The sequence below is a fragment of the Rhipicephalus sanguineus genome, unplaced genomic scaffold (genome assembly GCF_013339695.2).
Source record: "Rhipicephalus sanguineus isolate Rsan-2018 unplaced genomic scaffold, BIME_Rsan_1.4 Seq943, whole genome shotgun sequence".
Lineage (NCBI taxonomy): Eukaryota > Metazoa > Arthropoda > Arachnida > Ixodida > Ixodidae > Rhipicephalus > Rhipicephalus sanguineus.
This window is the reverse complement of record NW_023616346.1, coordinates 95,225-115,883: the sequence shown is the minus strand read 5'-3', so window position 1 is coordinate 115,883 and position 20,659 is coordinate 95,225. Positions and strand designations below refer to the sequence as shown.

The window sequence follows — 20,659 nt, the reverse complement described above, 5'->3', positions numbered from 1 at the left end:
ATGGGCGTTTCTCGTCGGTACGGAGATTTGCCATTAGGCGTCAACGTGAGTGCGATGCGTGCACATCAAGCGATGCTATATCTCCCAAACAATTGTAGACATTGCACAAGCTCTGATTACCAATGCAAGTATAAAAATAATCTACTTCTGTGACGACACGTTTCACTTTCGTGTTACACCGAAAGCTATGAAGGTGGAATCCGCCATCCTATTTTCTCTTCCTCGCTATACTTGCTTAAGAATGACAAAATGCTTAAAATGCTTTAGAATACCAGAATTGTTGACTGCGGAAATGCCACAAAGGTGCTTTCTATGGAGCCAAATATCTAAGGGCACACCCACTGACCTCCATTAAAAAGGCTGGACGGCGCATCCCCGCTCTGCGAGGCGGGCGCTTGTGAAGCCACCGGAAGGTGCCCTGTTTGTCCCGGAAGCCGGCGTCTTCTGTGCGTCTCAGTCACGCAATTCAAATATTCTCGGGTAGCAGCTGTTGTTATGATCGTTTTTATTTTTTATTTTTTCAAACTCTGCGATTACGCCTCACTTTAGACGCCGACGAACGCTACACGAAAGATGACAGACGCCGTGCCGACACCGTCCGAATACGGCGGAGTGCTGCAACGTACAAAATGCGTAAAAAGTAATGCAACTTTGAGGTACTTACGCGTGAAATGTCTTCCCTGACAACTTTTCCGGTCGATTCGTACAGTTTACTGCGCTACAGGCAAGTATTTTTTTTAAAAAAAGAAGAGAAAAGCTCTCTTCCGGGACAAAAACGGCGGCTTCCGGTGGCTTCACGCCCGCGTGCTCGATGCGCCATCCAGCTCCTCCTAGTGGAGATCAGTGGGCACACCTAGCTGAAGTCAACCTGAAAAGCCTCCATGCTGGATACAGTCTTATATTAGAATTTGGCTGCCTATACAAACAGCTTCGCTTGTGACCTCCGGAGTAAAAATTGAGGAAAAGAAATAAAAGCAGCTCTCATTTTTATTCTTTAAGCAATCGTCTTCAAGAGAAAGCAGATGCTTCCAAGGGTGCCGTTTAAATGTCTCCGAAAAAGTGCTCACCAATCAAGGTGCAGGTTCAACTAAAATAACATGGTTGATTCCTCCGTCATAGATTCGAATCGGTATAACACGAAAGTAAAACGTGTCGCTACAGATGTTGTTGGATGTTTACTGTACGTCAGGGTGGCGGAACGGAACGAAAACCGAAAACGAAAAACGAAAGAAACGATATTTTTGACCGGAACAAAAACGTAACCAAAACTTTACCTATTCGTTCCGGAGTGAAACCGAAATTTTTGTAGCGTTAGCTACACTTGCCTAGCCAGAGGAGGTTTCGTGGGGGTCATCATGAGCCGTGCTGCGCATGCGCGCAAGACTCGCCGCTGCTGCTCTGCGCATTCGAGAGGAGTGACGTTGTAGCCATGGCGCGCGCAGCTATTAGATGCGAAGTATCTTAAGGCGGAGCTCATTCCGGTGGTGGTGTGCGGCGTGACCACCCTTACTGCGCTTGCGCATACCCTCTCCACACACCTCCTCTCCACTCCCCCTCACCATTCCCCCGGTCATCTACCCTCTCCCATTTCCCCTCTCCACTCACCTTCTCCCATTCCCCTCTCCACTCACCCCTCCCCTTCCCCTCTCCACTGTCCCTCTCCCCTCCCCTCTCCCATTACCCTCTCCACTTCTCCTCTCCCCTCCCCCTTTCTACTCTTCCTCTGAAACGCGGGCTAGACATGCCGAAATTCTCTCCTGCGCAACGCCACGATGTACTCGAGCGCATGCGCGTCCCCTCCCATTCTCTCTCCTCTCCTATGCTACCCCCTCTCGCCCGCCTGTCGACCGCGTTCCCCGCTCGCCCTGTGAGAATTAACGGCCAGGCTAGATGGAAGATACGACGCGCGTAGCGTCGCTCTTCGCGTTCCACGACGCGAGCTCGGTAGCATGCCCAACGAACGCCAACGGAACGCGATCGTGCAAGTGCTCCGGATTCGCATCGCCTCATGGTCCCCTTTATGGCTCATTCACACTGGGGAATCCGCCGGCCACAGCGACCGGAATTCGCGCGCCGCCGAAATTCAACATTGTTCACACCGCATAGGAACCGCGCCGCCGAAACTAGGGCGCCTAGTTGTCATCGTCCCTCCGCGCGAAGGAACGCTGGCATCGACGCGCTCTGCGTTGTGTTTCGTTATGGCGAAGCGCATAAACAGGAGCAGCGTCGTGGAACTGCTGGGCCTGCTGGAAAGCAACTTTCTGGCGATGTCTGACGAGGAGAAACATGCGTTCGCTGAAGAAGAAACGACGCAAGCAGTCGTGGTTGGTTCGCCCTGATTTGCAAGACGCGAGAAGCGTGGTCGAGCCGAGATAATGCTACCCGTTCTGCGAGATAATCGCGACAACACTTGGCACTTGTCGAGAGCTACAGGATGATTACGAAAGACTTCGCTGTTGCTGCGGGCTTCGACGACTGCAATATCACAAGCACGCCGCCATTTTTCGAATGTTATACTCTCGTTCCGATTGGTTCGCGGTGATGGCTCATTCACACTGGGGAATCCGCCGGCCACAGCGACCGGAATTCACGCGCCGCCGAAAGTCAACATTGTTCACACCGCTTAGCAACCGCACCGCCGAAACTAGGGCGTCTAGTTGTCATCGTCCCTTCGCGCGAAGGAACGCTGGCATCGACGCGCTCAGCGTTGTGTTCGCGTTTCGTTATGGCGAAGCGCATAAACAGGAGCAGGGTCGTCGAACTGCTGGGCCTGCTGGAAAGCAACTTTCTGGCGACGTCTGACGAGGATAAACATGCATTCGCCGAACAAAAGAAACGACGCAAGCAGTTGTGGTTGGTTCGTCCTGATTTGCAAGACGCGAGAAGCTTGGTCGAGCCGAGGTAATGCTACCCGTTTTGCGAGATCGTGATGATGTATTGCAAAGATGCTAATCGCGACAACACTTGGTAGTTGTCGAGAGCTACAGGATGATTACGAAAGACTTCGCTGTTGCTGCGGGCTTCGACGACTGCGATATCACAAGCGCGCCGCCATTTTTCGAATGTTCGACTCGCGTTCCGATTGGTTCGCGGTGAGGGAATCCGGCGGCAGCTGCCGCAAAAATCGGTCCAGGACCGATCGGCGCGGAAAGGGATTTTCCGGCGGATCTCGCTGCCGCCGAAGCGGATTCCGCGCGCTCTCGCCGCCGAATGTCTCAGTGTGAACGCGCCATGAGGGAGTCCGGCGGCAGCTGCCGCAAAAATCGGTCCTGGACCGATCGACGCGGAAAGAGATTTTCCGGCGGATCTCGCTGCCGCCGAAGCGGATTCCGCGCGCTCTCGCCGCCGAATGTCTCAGTGTGAACGCGCCCTTAGCGGGAGATGGTGTATTCGCCTTCGCTGTGCAGTCGCCGTCTGACAGTGCGCTGGTGCCGCTTGATAGCGCCTCTGACTGGCGTTTGCAGGTGGGTAACGCCATGGAGAAGGATAGCGCAAATGCTGCTCAACGGCGCAGAAGAGCCGAGAAGCTTATGTCATCGGATCCCGAAGTAGTTGCCTAGCAATTAGCGCTTCAGCGTAAGAAGAATGAACAGAGGAACGCTAAACGTGCTGCGGAAAGCTAAACGTGCTGCGGAAATCTGGAAAGCTCAGAATAATCAGCTGAACCTTTGCTAACGCTACGTATATCCTGGCATAGCCGAGCTAAGCCACTGCAAATTTTTTTCAATCGTTTTTCGGTTCACGAGAAAACTTGGCAATCCGGAAAAACTCAGCTCATGCAACGTGAGACCTCAGGTAGGAATTCCAAAGCAAATATATGTTGAAATTGTGCGAAAAACGAAAACAGTGGCAACAAGAGATGTTTATAATAACGCAAGTTGACTTTCGCGCGCCTGTCACGCAGGCAAAAGTGGAGAGGGCATTGTCGGCGCTGAAGTTTGTTACAGCGAAAGCTGTTATGAGATCACAACAGCTGACTTTGGCACCATAGTTGTCCGCCGCCGCCGGTGTCCGTGACCGCTATCACGTGATATAACAAAACATAAATGGGAAACAAATTTCTAGGATCGGATGGGACTTTAACCCGCGCCCTCTGTGTGGCAGTCGGGTCTTCCACCAGAGTGCCACGCTGGTGCTTGTAGCTCATTCACAAAAACACTCTTTACAGGCGTCATGTTGGGCAAGGAATCGCGTTAACATATGTAATATAGCGTGGCAGAAGAGGAAAATAACATCCAGTCATCAGACAATGCTAATAGCGCAAAGAGTGTGTCCTTTAATGCAGGGCTTAAAGTAAAGGGGGGAGGCCTTCCATTTCTTAAGGAGGGGCTGTATGTATGTGTGTATGCATGTATATAGGTCGCCGCCCTCTAAGCGCCCCCCCCCCTCTAATGAAGGGAGACTTTAAGCCCTGCTGTAATGTTTCCCACAAGTGTGGCGGAGTTGCCCCACCAGAATTGGAATGACTCCGGAATCATTCCACATTTTCCCGAGCCCGGAATGGAATGGGGACAATGCTTGGAGGAATGGAATAAAAATGGAATTAAGCGCCTTCTGCACGGAATGGAATAGGGATAGAATCACGTCTTTTTCCGAAAATAGAGCACGTGTTCGTCTGCGTCCTGTTTTTCAAACTTCAAACATTAGGAAGTCAGAGCCTCGAAATTAACAATAAAGCAGTATTTTTAAAATGGCTTGGCGAAATACAAGCGCAGCACATTTTTAAGCAACACACCTGCTATAAACCGAGGCATAAGTTAGTGTACAAACAAATGCACTATCCCAGCAGATACAGAAGGGAGAAAACAATTATATCTGCGCGTTGGTTCCCAATGATACCCCCACACGAAAGTGGCGTATACTCTATGCACAGCCTGATCTTTATCTCACGAGCAGTTTAGTACCTGACACAGGTAAATAAATTTTGCGACAAGGAAGACATTGCGTACCTGCGCACAGGTGAACACAGAAAGTTCTCCTCACCCCATCCATGCTGGCGAGGCGCGCTCGACAAGAGTGAGTGCTGACGAGCAGTGCGGCCGAGCGTTCCGTATTCGATACAAAAGCACAAGATGCCCGAGTGGTGCACTGTTGCAATTAATACCAGCAGATCTAGAGGGTTTTCTTCCCAATTAATCAAATCTTAGTTTTCTCCATATTCCCGATCGCTCCAGACGCGTGGCAAAACTGCTTAGCCTTCTTGAATACTAGTTTTGTAAACAAAAAATACGCTATGTCGTCATTTTATCATGAGCACATTTAAGCTTAAACAATATTAAAACATCACCATTCGTTCAAACACGCTAACCACCCAAATACTATAGGTAGCGCGAGAAATGCCCCTATGGAAATTAGTAGGGTAGTTGTACTGCACGAGATAGCTCACGAAGCTACTATCCGTCGACCTTGGTAACGTGCTTTGCGTATTTTGCAGTTCTTAATGAATCTGATGACATCAACTTATGGGGCGTTCATTCTTAACTCGATAAAACTATCAAGATGCCTTTCCTACGTTGAAGAATTGCAGGCATGGAATTGAGCTGCCCGGCCATTCCCGGTGTCCGAATGGGCTAAGTTTTTTCATTCCGAGGAATTGAAAGGAATCGAATTGCGGCAAGTTCTGATTCCCCGGAATGGAATTGGAGTGGAAGGGAGGCGCCCATTCCGCAACACTGCTTGCCACCCACTGCAAAGTGCCCAGCCATAATACTTCTTCATGTTCAGCCACAGCACAAAGTGCACATAATGCCTTACAGATGTGTAGCGGGTACCACGATTCCCCGAAGAATGACGAAAAATGGCATAGTGGAAACTCCGCTACTTCAGAAAAATTATGATGATTTACGGCGTAGTGGGTACCTTGCATGTGTACTTGTATTAGTTGCCACAAGAGACTCTACAATGGGCTCTACATAAGCCCGCTCTTCCAGTTTTCGCTGTGACTGTGCTACGTATTCCGCACAGGCATGGCTATCTTTCTATCAGAACAGCGGTCTCGCACATCAGAGAGTACACTGAATGACGTGCTGCTTCTGAGATCGTGCTCACTCCCTTGACACAAAGCGTTGAACCCACTAAAAAAATTCGTGTTTGTCTTTTGAGAAAATAAATACTATGACTTTTAAAGTAGAACTGGTTTGTGCTAGTTTGTATGAATTCGTGGTACAGTTACTTCCACACCTCTGAAGAACGTGTTTTACCTTTGTCCCCCTTACTTAAGAGGAGGGCAAGTAACTACATCTACATCACAAACCCAATGTTCTTTATGATTACCTTTACTTGGAAATTTTTCATACAAAAGAAACCGTTACGAACCGTTACGGAACGTTTTTTTCGGTCTGGAACAGAAACGGAACTTTTTTGCGATGGAACGAAACTAAAACCGAAACGAAAAACATTTCGTTCCGACACCCTGCTTTACGTTGATATAAAACAGCCTGCACAATGTCTCTTGGTGTATGGCAGCTATAGCCCCGTTTAACCGAGATGCACCCAATTGACTCTTGGTGGCACATTTCCATCCCGGCTACTAACGTCCATGATTAACGGTTAGACAAAGCTTTGTGGTAGCTGTAGCTGTTAACGGTGAGCACGTTACGAAGCGTAGTGGTGTGACAGCCAGAAGAGCGTCGACTAATGTCCGCGGCATGCTAAATAGTAAACAGAACACCACGGTCGGACTAGAAGGAAACGCAACGCTTGTCATGTCTCCCCTCTAGCCCGGCTAGCCCCGCCGCGATTTTTGTCAAGCCGAGCGTAAGCGAAGAACACGGTGTAGAGAGCGTCGCAGATACCTTTGTAATATGAATGGGTGCTATGAGCGAGGCCGATGCTAGAGTGTACTGGAATATTTTGTGTGGCGCAACCGAAGCCGGCGCCCCTTGCAAAGCGGTGTCCCCTCTTTTCAAGAAAGTAACGGCGGCGCTGGTGGCGCATAATCTTGAACACAGCCGGGCACACGACACGTGTAAAAACTGAAGGAACGCGCGCGTCTCCCGTCTCGCCCGGCCACGCCGAGGAAAGTTGGCATGCTACGACTCGCTGGCGTTCGCGTCTGCGAGTTGCACAGCGCATCAGTGACCTAATTGCAAAAAAAAAAACGAGAGCAGCGTTTAAATCACTGCTACGCGCCCGGGTGCAAGACTGTGTACGCCCGCATGAACCAAGGCCGCAAGATATCCCTTTTTAAAGCTCCAAATTAGTGTGTCTCGATGTGCAGAGAAAGCGCGCATCAATGCAGCCTACTCCCAATAATAAAGAGCGATAACTTGCGTGGGAAAGAAATTTGTGCCTACTTGACAAGCCTCTCGGTGCCGATTGCGCTGTGTGTGAAATATCAGTTTGAGCCTCACTTCATCGAAAGAGACTTCGTGCATGTAATTAACAAAGCGTAAGTTCGAGTGCCGAGAGAAAAGCCGTCTGTTCGACCTGACGCGGTGCCGACAATTTTACCGAATGCACCGTCATATCTCGCCAAGGAAACACTGGCACCGCGGCCTCCGACAAAACGGTGTCAGCTTGCGTCTGACGATCAAAGTGAAAAGAAACGATGTCGCCCGACGAATGTTCGTCAGTCCCTACTGCGAAAGAAGGCGGTGAAATGGGGGTGCGGTCGAGGGCGTTGCTTCTGAGCAAGGCGCCTCCGTTGACGACCTGCACAAGCTCGCCGTTCCATTGACGTCATGGGCAGTGCGTGAATTCCCTAAGCTTAACGGTGTATACGTTGCGTGCAAGTTGAAGCAATGGATGGATGATAGATAAATGAACTTTATTTCGGTACCTCGGAACGCGCCCTAGCACGTTGCGGGCGGCTCCTACGTCGGAACAGAAAGACCAAGTCTCTCCGCTGCGTCGCGGTCCCATTGGACTGCCAATGCTTAGAGCAAATTTCAAGAAACGGCAGGTCAGCAACAGCGTTTCTAGAACTACATTATTGTAGCGATTCAGCACAGCACGAAAAGTTACAATCACTTCGCGCATCGTACAAAAAAGAAAAAAGGAAAGAAAAAGAAAATTTTAAAAACTCGAGTTTGCCAGGTGCTCTCACGGCGCATTTTAGTTGTAGCCGGCACGTTAGTGTAGTGCAGTTGCGATGGAGCGTCCATTTCTACGTTCTTTTTGTTCTATCTCGTCGCCTCTGAAACGCACCGGCAAGCAGCCGCCTGCGAGTACGGGGGACGCTTTCAAGAGTAGTCGACTGCAGCGCCGCCGCTATTTTCTGCATAAAATGGGCCTCTCCACGGCAGCCGATTGCGCCACTCAAAATATCCTCCACTCTTAAACAAAAAGGCTCTTGAATACGGAAAAACCTGTAGGTAAAATGCTGCCGACCACTTTTCGTATTCCGAACACGTGAGACCTGTGATTAGCCATGGCACGTAAAGCCCGTTCATGTTATTATGAAGCGCTCCGCAATGAAGAAATGAAGCAACAGCTGCCACGGAACGAGAGCTGTTACGTGGACCATTTCTCACACATTATTCGTGATGCCAATACTAAATGGACGTAAAAAACTAATGTCTTTTCTGTTACGTGGACCATTTTTCACACATTATTCGTAATGCCAGTACTAAATGGACGTAAACAAATAATGTGTTTTCTGTAAGTTCAACATTAGGCATACGTAAAAAACAAATGTATCTTCGGCAGATACGGGGGTAGTCAAAATTTCGCAGACCGCTATCCCACGTAATCCTATGGCAGCATGGCCTGGGAATTTTTGACCACCCCTGTACATGTAAAAAACAAGCGCGAAGAATATATGAAGTGAATTCGCTTGCCTAAAAACCGACAAGGTCAAGTTTTATCACTGAAATCAAACTTTATTGTCCTAGAAATATAAAACAAAATACATCACAGTCGTTCGACATATTGTGTAAATAAAAATTGTCAGAGAAGCTTTATTTCATTTAATTATCTTTACATCTGGAATTTATAACACCCATGGAAAAAATATCAAAACTTCTTAACACCCATGGTACCTGTATGATTTCCACCATGCAACAGTATTGCGCAGATTTGTTCACTGAAAAAGAAAAGAAAAAGATATCGTGTTAGTACAATCACATCACACCAGGCAAGTACAACAGCAAAATAGTGCGAGCTCATTTAGCAGTTTTATGAGTACATTACGCTGCCATTATATAGTGCAAATGTATGGAAAATAATACATGAAACCTCAATCTGCAGCTAAAGTGTAGAACTTCACACGAAAATTTGGCAGATTCCACACATTGTGGGAACCGATGTAATGCAAAGCAGTCAGCAAGGAGCTGCATAGACCGCATTCTTTGTTTTCGAGGCAAATGAAGGCATTCATGTTCCTCCTGTAATTATTGTTCATCATAGTCATTCCACGCCATAATAATTTTGGTACATATCTATTTAACGAAACGACTGCAAGCGTCCCAAGACTGTGGAATGTGAATCAAACCGTACATGACATACATGTTATGATTTGTATCTTACGCCCTTGTCACTTTCTTAGTTGCTCATTAAGGCGTCTTCCTCTCTGCCCTATATATTTTCTTCCACACAAGAGTGGGATTGAATAGATGAAGCCTTCAATACAGTTTACAAATAGGTTTACATGCTTTATGGAACACAACTGAGGCTGCTGCCTTCCTGTTTCGTTTACTTTGTAATGTCTATTCACCTTGGTTTGGTTTGGTCGTCTATTCAATCCCACTGTCCTGTTTAGGAAAATATATAGGGCAAACAGGAAGATGCCTTAATGAATGACTAACAGAGCATAACTACAACATAAACAGTGTGATTAGTGGCCATCTAGGCCTCCACTGCAGGGATTGTGGCTGCAAACTAACCTTTTCAGAAACAGTTATAGCAAAAAAAAACAAAGATCATACAACCAGAGAAATAATTGAAGCTGCAGAAACAGAACGTATAGAAACTAACTGTGTCAGCATGCTATCTCTGATGCTTTCACACACAAAAAAAATATTTTTTAACAGTCGGTGATATGTACAGCACGTGTGGTGCTCAGCGGTGATGCATGTTGACTAGAGATAGGGGCACCAACCATGTTACTTCATTTTGAAAATTCCCTATTTTTTGACTGTCATGGTATATATGTGCCCACACGTCGAAAAATAAGATCAGTTGTAAGCCAGCACTGTTGTGCCTTCTTCGTCTTGTGTCTTGTCATAATTTTGCACCGTTTTTTCCCCCGTTATGTCTGAATGGCAATCCCATGGAAGCACCACAGCAACAATCCAACATGCTCTTTTTTTTGCATCTCAACACCACTTTGTAATGATGTAATCAACTCTCACTCAAGTGGCTCCGCCCCCACCCCCCACGCTTGGCGCACTTGTATTTACTTGTTCACAAATGCCTGTCGACTGACTGTTCTCAGGCTGTAAACACTTGCTTTTTGAACTTCTGGTAATTCAAACAAAATTGGGGGGTCCCCGCGAGTTTGAATTATCGAGAGCCTTCTGCATATTGTTAGTTCTGCAGTATTGCTATTGAGGACGTAAGCGGTTGGAATGCGAGCTACATGACCAGTGAAAGACACATGTTTTGTTTCCAATCAGAACTGAAGGTCAGTTTGTAGGGATTGCAGGCCAGTGTGATTGGTAATGTTACGGTAAATCACACAGTCATCAGCGAAGTGTTGAACACTAGATTTTACACAGGCAGGTACATCATTAATGCAGATTAGAAAAAGCAGAGGACTGAGCACACTTCCTTGGGATACACCACATGCTATATAAGCAGAATGAGAGTTAGAATTATAACATAGGTGAACAAAGTTCTGGAAGAAAGAAAGTCTTTAATCTAGATGACCACATTAGGATGAATGTTAAGCTGTGTTAGTAAATTCGATGGTGAAGAACCTAATCAAGAGCCTTAGAAAAATCTGGAAATACTGCGTCAGCCTGGGCGCCCACCTCAAGCAACAAATGAAAGTGGTTAAGAAGGCCAGCAGGTTGAGTGTCACATGAAAAACCCTTACAAAAGCTGTGCTGATATTTGAAAATAATGTTATGATCTTCGACGTAGTTAATTACTTGGCTGTGACCGACATTCGTGAGAAGTTTGCAAAATGTGCTTGTTAATGAAATGGCTCGATAGTGAAGTGGGGAGGAATGTTCACCTGACTTGAATATAGGCATTACCCTGACTAAATGCCAGTCATAAGGAATTTGATAATGATGGCGAAAACACAGGACAAGACAGAACAAATGCTTTGTGATGTACTTTTAAGCAAATTATTGTTAAAGCCGAGGTGATGCAAACTACTAGTAATTTTAAAGTTGTTTAGCAAAGCTAAAATCCGCTTCATCAGGAACTATTTCAGGGGTGCAAATGTCATGAAATGTATTCAATTCAAGAAATAAGCTTACATCTTGATTGCCAAAAACTAATTAGAATGAGTCATTAAAATCTGAGCACAATCCCATACATCAGTGATGACACTGCTATTATCTCTAAGCAAGATGGCAAGGTGAAAGCTAAGGTTTACAATGTGCCAGAATTTACGAGGGTTGTTGGTTGACAGAGAGGACATGTCACAACTAAAAAAGTGATGCTGAGTGTACTTTAGGAGAGACTCTTTGCCACATTTATACTTTTCCCACTCGTTTAAAAGACTGCTTTTTACTGTCTGCTGGTAATATCACTTTTTCTAGGTATTCATCCGCCGCAACTTCTGATTAAACCATGGTGTGCTGCTGCTACATCTATTGGACATGAGAGGCATGAATTCATGGCTAAGTTTAGAGAGATTATTTTAAAACAAATTCCAATTCTGCTCGACAGTGTGCAAGGAATAATGAACTTAATAATAATAATAATAATCTGGGGTTTAACGTATAATGAACTTAGCAGAGAAACAATCCAATTCAGTTAATTATGTCAGCTCTGCTGCAACACCTGATTTGTTTAGCAGCAATTTCCTTTTTCGTTAAATGAACCGATAATGCATCCTGTTATTACGTCATGATCCGAAATGCCTTCTAAATTAATTATGTCTGAAAAAACATCAGGATTATTTGTTACTACAAGGTCAATAATGTTGGCGGTGCTTGATGTGTGACATGTGAGATTAGTGATAGGTTGCGATAGTAAAAAATCAAGACACGACTAAAGAAACATATGAGCTTCGCTCTCACTTAATTGCTGTGAAGGATTGAGTGAACCAGTATATATTAGGGAAAGTAAAATCTCTGAATATGACAGAATATGAACACAGTAGAGTTAGGGAAATGTGTACATATTTCACACAGAAGTCGATGAAATTCTAAAAAAAATAATTCACACTAGGAGGACTGTAGATAACACCAATAATTGCATCAATTGAACAGAATTTTAAAGAAACACACACATTAAAGAAATGAACTAATAATTAACGGCATCGACAACAAGTCATCATTTATCACCAAGATTACGCCACGTCCTCTGCAATTTGATCTATCCCATCGAAATATATTGTAATGTGTTTTGCTGACAAACACCAAGTTCTTCAGAACAACATCAGTGAGCCATGCTATTAATGATGTGCAACATGAGTCAATTAGCAAAATATTTTGGTACTCTTTGACATGGCACGTCTGATGTCAGTGCACAAGAAAAAAGGGATTTATCGGTTTTAGTGATTGAGGATTTTGAGTGATGTGAAACTGAGGTCTGACCCGAGATCAGAATAGAAGAACGTCTATCTTCCGTGGAGTGTTGAGAGAGACAAACAATGTGACCAGCCTCATTGTCCCACATATAGGCATTGTCCCACACATTGTTATTGTAATGCTTATTAAAGGTAAGGCAAATGCAGCCACCGTCTCTCCTTACTGATTTTGTGTAGTGCCTAAGTGACAGAGTTTATACCCGTGTCACATGGGCATTTGAAAGAGCTTCCAACCGGTAGTCCACCGACTCAGTGGTCAAGCATGAGATGCTACACGGGATGTTTCAAAGGCCGTCGAGTCAATAGTCTATCGAGCCAGCGAAGCACACCACAACTCTATTGAAATTTCGATAAGCATTCAGTGGCGCAAGCGGAAACAGCGCAAACACGCCCTCTCGTTCACAGTGTGCTCGTACTCTCGATTAGAAACAATAAATCTAACCAGTTGTACGTGTGAGCGTTATTTAATCAAATGTGCGAACTGCACATATTTTCAACAGCAACGTGCTTGTCTTCATCATGTCGTCTTGCCGTGTATCGTTCACCACAGTTTCGGTGCTCAACAACCTAAAAAATTAAATATGTATTCATAACTACGAATAAACAATTTATTAAAATGTTTAAACAAAAACAACAGACATATCTGTGCTTTTAAGCAGATTTTATTATTTAACTGTCGAAGACATGAATACGAAATAAATATCCACAGCGCCATGCAATCTTTGAGAGAAACAGCCCTTCAAAACTGCTGTGTAGAAGCGCGACAACTCCATCGAGTGAATAGAGTTGTGGTGTTTCGATGGCCATCGAATGAACGGCCGTTCAAAAGTGCCTGTGTGCACAAGTATTAGTCTGGACGGCCTCGGAATAATCATGAGAGGCGCCGAAGCTTGTGTTCTTGAGCTTGAAGCTGTTGCTCCTCACAGATTCAACTTATTTATCGTTGTACAAGTTGGCAATGATAGGCCTTATCTTACTAGTTGAAAAGTGGCCCAAACAATGCACTCTCAGAATCGAAAGTATAGTCGCTGTTTATTCGAACACCTTCGCGGCACCGCAAATCGTCCCACTGGAGTAATGCAGACTCTCAACTGAAAATTGGATGCTCCACTGTGCGCTGTTTGATTTTTCGGACTCCTGCTGGCTGTTTGGGTACGCCGTCAAACGCAATGACAAGATGTCAGCAATGTTTACAGTACTTTTACTATGCTGCCAGCACTCGAGGTTTGCATTGGCTACGGCTGGAGGTCGTGCCAGCGTCAAAATCCAGGCAGAAATTGCATTTGCCGATGTCGAAGGCTCTGTTTGTTGGCTATGTGTAATGGTTGCCTTTTGGTTTTAGCCAGTCAAGTATTCACTGAATGGCTACAACGGCCAAACCGCACGCCAAGCCACGCTCGGTGTCAGCTCGGTTGGCACTGGCTCGGTGTGTGTGGCCACGGCTGTGGTGTGGCGTTTCATGGTTTTGATCAATTTGATGTCTGAAGTGAATGACAACACTCACAAGACGGACAAAGAGAGAATGACGGCACGAGCACTGCAACACCAACTAGCCCAACATCGTTCCCTTTTGGCATTTAGGGTTTGCGTTTTCTGTTGTTTCTGCGGCTAGACCTCATCTGCGTCTCACTCTCTCATTTGTTGCTTGGTGTGTGAGGCCTGATCTGCTGGGATGGCTCTGACGCCACCCGTTCATCTGCGTGGTCAGGGCTAATGAATAAACGTGGCAACTGTAAGACACTGCTGATGGTGCAAAAAAGCAGCGATTATTCATCAGGTGGAAGGTGGCCAACCTCACTCCGAAGTTGCTTGGAAGTTTTCACCGAGCTGGACAATGATGAGATGACGCGTCGGGTTCTCGAACCAGCGCAGGTGGACAGTGACTCCGATGATGACGCGCCGCCCTCACCATAGCAATCAAATGCGAATTTAACGCAGCGCTAGTGACAGCCTACAGCGATGGCCAAATAATGGCTGAAATACAAGCTGAATTGTTTGCGAGTGTGTGTGTGTGTGTACAGACGTACATTGACAAGTTTTTTCCAGCCACTGGGCTAATAAGGGTGTTTTTTTTCTCTAGCAAATCCTTTTTTTTCGTCTAACTTATGTGATTCCCAACGAGTCCGAATGAATGGTTGGCTACTGTACGACACTAAGCCTAGTGGAACAAAATTCACTCACGAGTTGCCCTAAAGACATGCAAATTTCATTGTCCCTATCTGGAACACCATAAAAAATAACATCAGATGTCTTCTTACACATTAGATGTTTCTAAATTAGGCGTTAATAATGGCTGTGCAGACGGCACTGATGCGATTTTCGATTCTAATTCAGCAACATGTTGTGTCCAAGTCATTTTCCAGGGTAATACGAATGTTAAGGAACCTATTCAATGATTCCAGGACTGTATTGCAGCTAGTTTACAAATGTGGGACAGAAAAAGTCAAATTGTTTAATTTGTCCATCTGTGCCTCAGTCCTAGGCTTAGGGTTTGATTCAACGTCGCTACTGAGAAGTAGGAGAAGTCAAAGGTACATCAAGGTATTTGGTAATTTGTATCTAGTAATGATGTACAAAGAGTACCAGCACTTTCTCCTGACCATGGGAGCCTCTTCTGTATAACCTTCACGTTGTAACCATGCTATGCAAAGCAAATGTTTAATTTGAAAAAATAAAAAGGCAGCACGAGCACATTTCAAACAATTCAATAGCAACAACACCACAACAAGGGAAACATCGTCTTCATGGTACCGGTGTGTTTCCTACTGACCATAGGTCGGCAAAAAATGTGAAGCTCACTCAGACTCACTCATATAATATATTTTGCCCTTAGGGCTCACTCAGACTCAAACTCACCAAAATTTTCCTCAACCGGACTCACTCGCGCTCAGACTCACTATAATTTTTCTCAACCAAACTCATTCGGACTCAGACTTGCAAAATTTACTCTACAGACTCACTCGGACTCACGTCTCAATATGAGTCTGAGTGAGTCGACACATGAGTGAGTTTGCCGACCTATGGCACTAACCTGGAAGAACATCAACAATAAGCATGGCATCGTAACTGCAGTGCCAAGGCCCCATGCATCGAAGAAATAAGTGTGCTTATGAGCTGCTTGGTCACCTGACTGTTCCATCTTGCTGAATAGAGAACGCTGCACCATCCAGAATTGCGAGGGGGGATGAGGTGGAAATGATGATGCTTCATACTTTGCTGACGATGTGGTCACACAACAATTCCCTGCGACATCAGGACACCAAGGCGCTTGTGGCAAAACCAGTCGTAGTGGTGCCCGCGTGATGGGTGACAGTTGGCGCAAGAACAATAGAAGCAGCACCTAAAAGAACATCAATGGTGAGTGCGACATCGCAACTTCAGTGTTGTGGCCCATACACATGAATGTGATATGCCTGTCCAATATGTCATGAAACCCCTTCCCGTAGTCATGTGTGGCCATACCTGCACACCACGGCCTGTGGAATGTGGGTATGTGCCCCACATGATTCATGGTTTGTTAACCTAGGAAAGGCAAGAATGCACTTTGGTGATCTTAACGTGATAGCACTAAGGAGACCGCGGCACAGCAAATATGTTGCTGGTGTGAACGGCTTCTCAGAGAAAAAAAAATCCCAATGAAAGGAAACGATAAATACCAGTTTGGGATGGATTTGAACCCTGGTGGCGTGCACCTCATTTTGATAAACCTGATGTCTGTGCTTTTAACGTGAGTGCCGACATTGCGTCATAACATAAGCTACTCCTTAGACATCAGTGCACTCAACATGCCTGGTAAGTACTCGATATGCCGACAACTACTCAGTTTACACAAAGACGTCAATCAGCCTAGTAATGCTTGGCTCAAAGAGTAAAAAAATGCAGCATGGGCAGCTTCTCACTGACTGCTTCGCATAAAATCTATTCCCACAGAGCATGAAATTCGCTGTACTGTGTTTTGATTTAATCCATGCGAATGTTTAAAGAGCACCACTTTTCAACATTATTTTCGTGCCTTCTACTGCAATGTGAATAATAAGTATATCCATGAAAACACCAGAAGTACTTTTAAAAATCCAGCATGTTTAGAACAAGTGTCTTAGTAAAAAGTATGTAACCAAATAATGAAAGCAAGGGCATCTGGGCTTTAGAAATACTTCACTAGCCAACGTGAGCAGATCACTCGCACTGTCAGATTCATAACGAGTTCTCCCTGAAGAGAATAAGGGCTTTCCAATTTTGTACACAAAATGTGATCGCTATTGCAACCTGTCATGTAAACCACGTTACATTTAGTAATTATTAATGACAATTGGATGTCGGCTTGAAAGTGTGCAAGAAAAGCCGCTGTTGTGTGAAAGCAAATGCTTCTGCTGAAATAAACTGTCACGTTAAAAATCTGCCAAATTTGCCGAACACAAGACAATAGGAATGTACGAATAGCGAATTTTAGAACGCAATCGAATACTATTCGAATAGTAAGGCAACCATTTTCAAAACAGCTCTGAAATTTCATAACATTTAATTTAAGAAATATTCACAAACGAAAGAACGTTACAATTACTTTTAACCGACGAAAACTACTACAATTATGTAAACTCAGGTAAGCGCGTATGCATCAGCAACTAGAGCATTCACGAGATTTTGTAGCTATGCAATGAAATACCGCAGTCACTACATTATTCAAGGTGCCACTTTGTCATCAGCCTTTTATTAAAACTGAAGTGTGGCATAAGAATCAAGCAATAATGAACTGAACATCACCTATGCAGCTAACCTAAACTGGTTTTCACTTCATGGGCCTTGGCACCAAAGACAGCTAAATATCATGGTTGAATACTGCATCTGCAAGAGCAGACTACAGCAAGATAACACTTGTGTCTGTTGTCAGTCATGTAACACGTACAAAAATTGCACTTCTGCATCTGAATGCAGCCGTATTCCCCACCATCTCATGACCAATCTCATGGTGATGATAGTGGGTTGGCGGCACGTTCACTTCTGTGACACTGCAGTTTTTAGCAAAAACGCCTTTATCCGATGATCAATAGTGTCGATAGACCGTTAAAAGCTGAAGCTGCATGTCCCTTGGTAATTCAATCGTAAAAATGACCCCTGGCAGTTGCAATGCATAGTTACTGCGGTGTTTTCCGTCCATGCTGATTATTTGAAATTATTCGAAAATATTTGGTACTTCGAAAACACACCATTCGATTCGGCATGAAGATTGTGCGATTTGTTCTTCGAATTTTTTTAATATTCGCACACCCCTACAAGACAAGGTGGCTGCTTGCAAGCTCTCAACATCAATGCATGCAACAGCTTTTTGTAATAGTATGCATTATGTCACATTAGGATATTGAGACCATGCCAAAGACAGGCTTTCTTGACAGAGCACAATAGCAAAGGTCAGTGCACAGGTTTAACAACCTATTAAATATATATACTTAATAAACATGACACAAACGGGCATTCTATGTATAATAACTAAGATTATCGCCTAAGAACTATCCTGCAGTCACTCTACTTGTCACTCCCAAGTGACCCCAATCCATACTTAATACTAATCCATGTTAATTTAACTGACTCAATGCTTCATAACTCTTGTGTATTTGAGACAACCTGAAGATAAAGGCCCAATCAATGGTCACCAATGGAATGCATGACTGCTACAGGAGAAAAGAATGCGTTTCTTTTTAAATAAAATTTTGAAGTTCACGAACCTGAACAATTGATGGTGCCCCTCTCTACCATGCTGGCCTCATTTACCTCCTCAACAAACAATGTCTGCACTAGATAATTAGTTTGATTAATTTATATTAGATATATATTAGGAGCAAAGGTGTGCACTAGCTTACTAGTTGGAGCCAATCACTTGTCCAAAATCACTGACATCGTTTAAAATCATCCGTCAACTTATCTTCACACAGCTGTTGCCTAGATAGCAGGACAGCCCAGATGGTAGAACCAGTTCATCCACAAATGCAGTGGGGATGGGTATGGTTTGTAGGGTTTAATGTATCAAAGTGACTGAAGCTATGAGAGACGCCGTAGTGGAAGGGTCAGATCATTTCGACCAGCTGGGGTCCTTTAATGTACACTGACATCACAAAGTACATGAACCGCTAGCATTTAACCTTCATCAAATTGCGACCATCACAGCGGAATAGAACCCACGTCTTTCAGGTCAGCAGACAAGCGACAAAACCAATAGGGCACTGAGCCGGCTGGTAGTGATGGGGTACGATTCCCAGACTACAACTAAATTTCTTCAGCTAAGCTGCATGCAGTTCAGTGAATACACAACACTTTAATGACAAAGCCTGCCACGCAAACTGCATGTGTTACTGCCATTCCAAATGTATTTGGAAAAAATAAAGAATTTGAATTTGAATTTGAATTTGAACTGTAGTATGGCCACGTAAGCAAGATGGAGAAGGTCCATTATTACGCATAACCAACTCGGGTAAAAAATTGTCACACGAGATCCCGAACCGTAATATGGAAGTACTCATAGCCCACAATTAGCCTGATGCCATAAAAAAAAGCACTGCAATAATGACTGCCTTTTTTGCTTGGTGAGGTAACCAAAAAAAAAACAAGACGCGTGACCACAAAATACAGAGCCCACACATCTCTTGGTGGGCATATGCATTCCTTGTCCTGCTTTTTTTTGCAATGTACCTTTTTTATGTCAAGAACTGCACGTTAAAAGCAATTTTGGCATACCTTGCACAGCAGCGTCTGCCGGCGACACATCTTTTTCAACAATGAAGGCCCTTTGGCTCATGGGCACCTGAGCTACAACCTCTTGAAGTACTTCCAAGCTCCATCCGATCTAGAAGGAACACCTGTCGCAAAACAACACCACCATAAGCTCAAACAATGGCTACACAACTTACATTTCCTTTGTCTAGAAATAGGGTTAATCAAACAAACATTTCATCTTGCCACTGTAACAAATGGGTTACTTGGGAGAGTTAGTGGAAACTCGAAGTTGGTGCACACCTTCAGACATCACACTACGGATAACTGCTGCCAGAGCCCCATAGTACAGCAGCCTGTGTGGTAGTACTCATTAAATGATCAAAGGTACCCACTTTCCTTCAAAAGTGGGAGCAGAGCTGCCTGTGCTATGAAAAGCATGTCTTCCTCACACCTGAATGCAAGAAGAAGCAACTATAGCCATCTGATTTTCTTTTATTGTTTTACATTTTAAAGCAACAATATTAACTTTTTTTTTCAAGTAGAAACACAATACATATTGTATTGCTATTTGTAACCAAGTATCCACACAGGCTTCCCCTGTTATGGTTACCATATTCTCTTTCCAACCACACTTGTGCTATGACTAGTTCTGCTAGTTAACCTGCCATTTTCTGCTTTATTCTATCTTTTTGTTGAACAAAGGGTAACTAGACACATATGGAAAACTATGAATGCATGTTACAACAAACAAGTCAATTGTAGCTAATAGATGCACACTTATTCAAGGCAGCCAAGCACCACATGGAGTGTGCTTTGACGATGGAATTATGTGTAAGAAAGTTGGAAGGCAAGATATTCTCAAGTGGTTTCACTTCAGAATATCGATGCGTTTTGAAACACATCATCATCTTAGAGCTGTTGCAGTGGTGAAACAAGCATGTCACCTTTCAGTACACATACTCATGTATTAAAGAAGCTGATTGACACAACAAAACTACTTCAGAGGCAGTGTGAGATGTAGACTTACCATACGGTTTCAATATGAACTAAAATAGTCAACATACTATATGTGGCAGGTCAGGCTATATTTGTGTCAACATCGGATTCGAAATTAATGACAGGCTATTTTCATTCATTTTAATAGCGTGCTCTTCTCCATGTGTATATCATGGTGGAAAGCCATTTTTAGAATTTGTACTTGCAGCATGCTTACACATCAGGCATGCCTCAAGCAAGCAAACATAAAAACAAAAAGATTTAAGAGTAACTATGAATGCAGACCATGCCTCAGTATGCGCACAACTG

At 44.5% G+C, this 20,659-nt stretch overlaps 1 long non-coding RNA gene across 1 annotated transcript; it reads right to left on the bottom strand.

The window, feature by feature from the left end:
- Positions 1-8,837: 8,837 nt before the first annotated feature.
- On the bottom strand, positions 8,838-19,492 carry LOC119378720 (uncharacterized). The gene is made up of 3 exons (XR_005181054.2): positions 19,376-19,492; positions 15,776-15,989; positions 8,838-9,025 (listed from the first exon to the last, which is right to left on the bottom strand). It is a non-coding gene; the product is annotated as an uncharacterized LOC119378720 (long non-coding RNA).
- Positions 19,493-20,659: the final 1,167 nt, after the last annotated feature.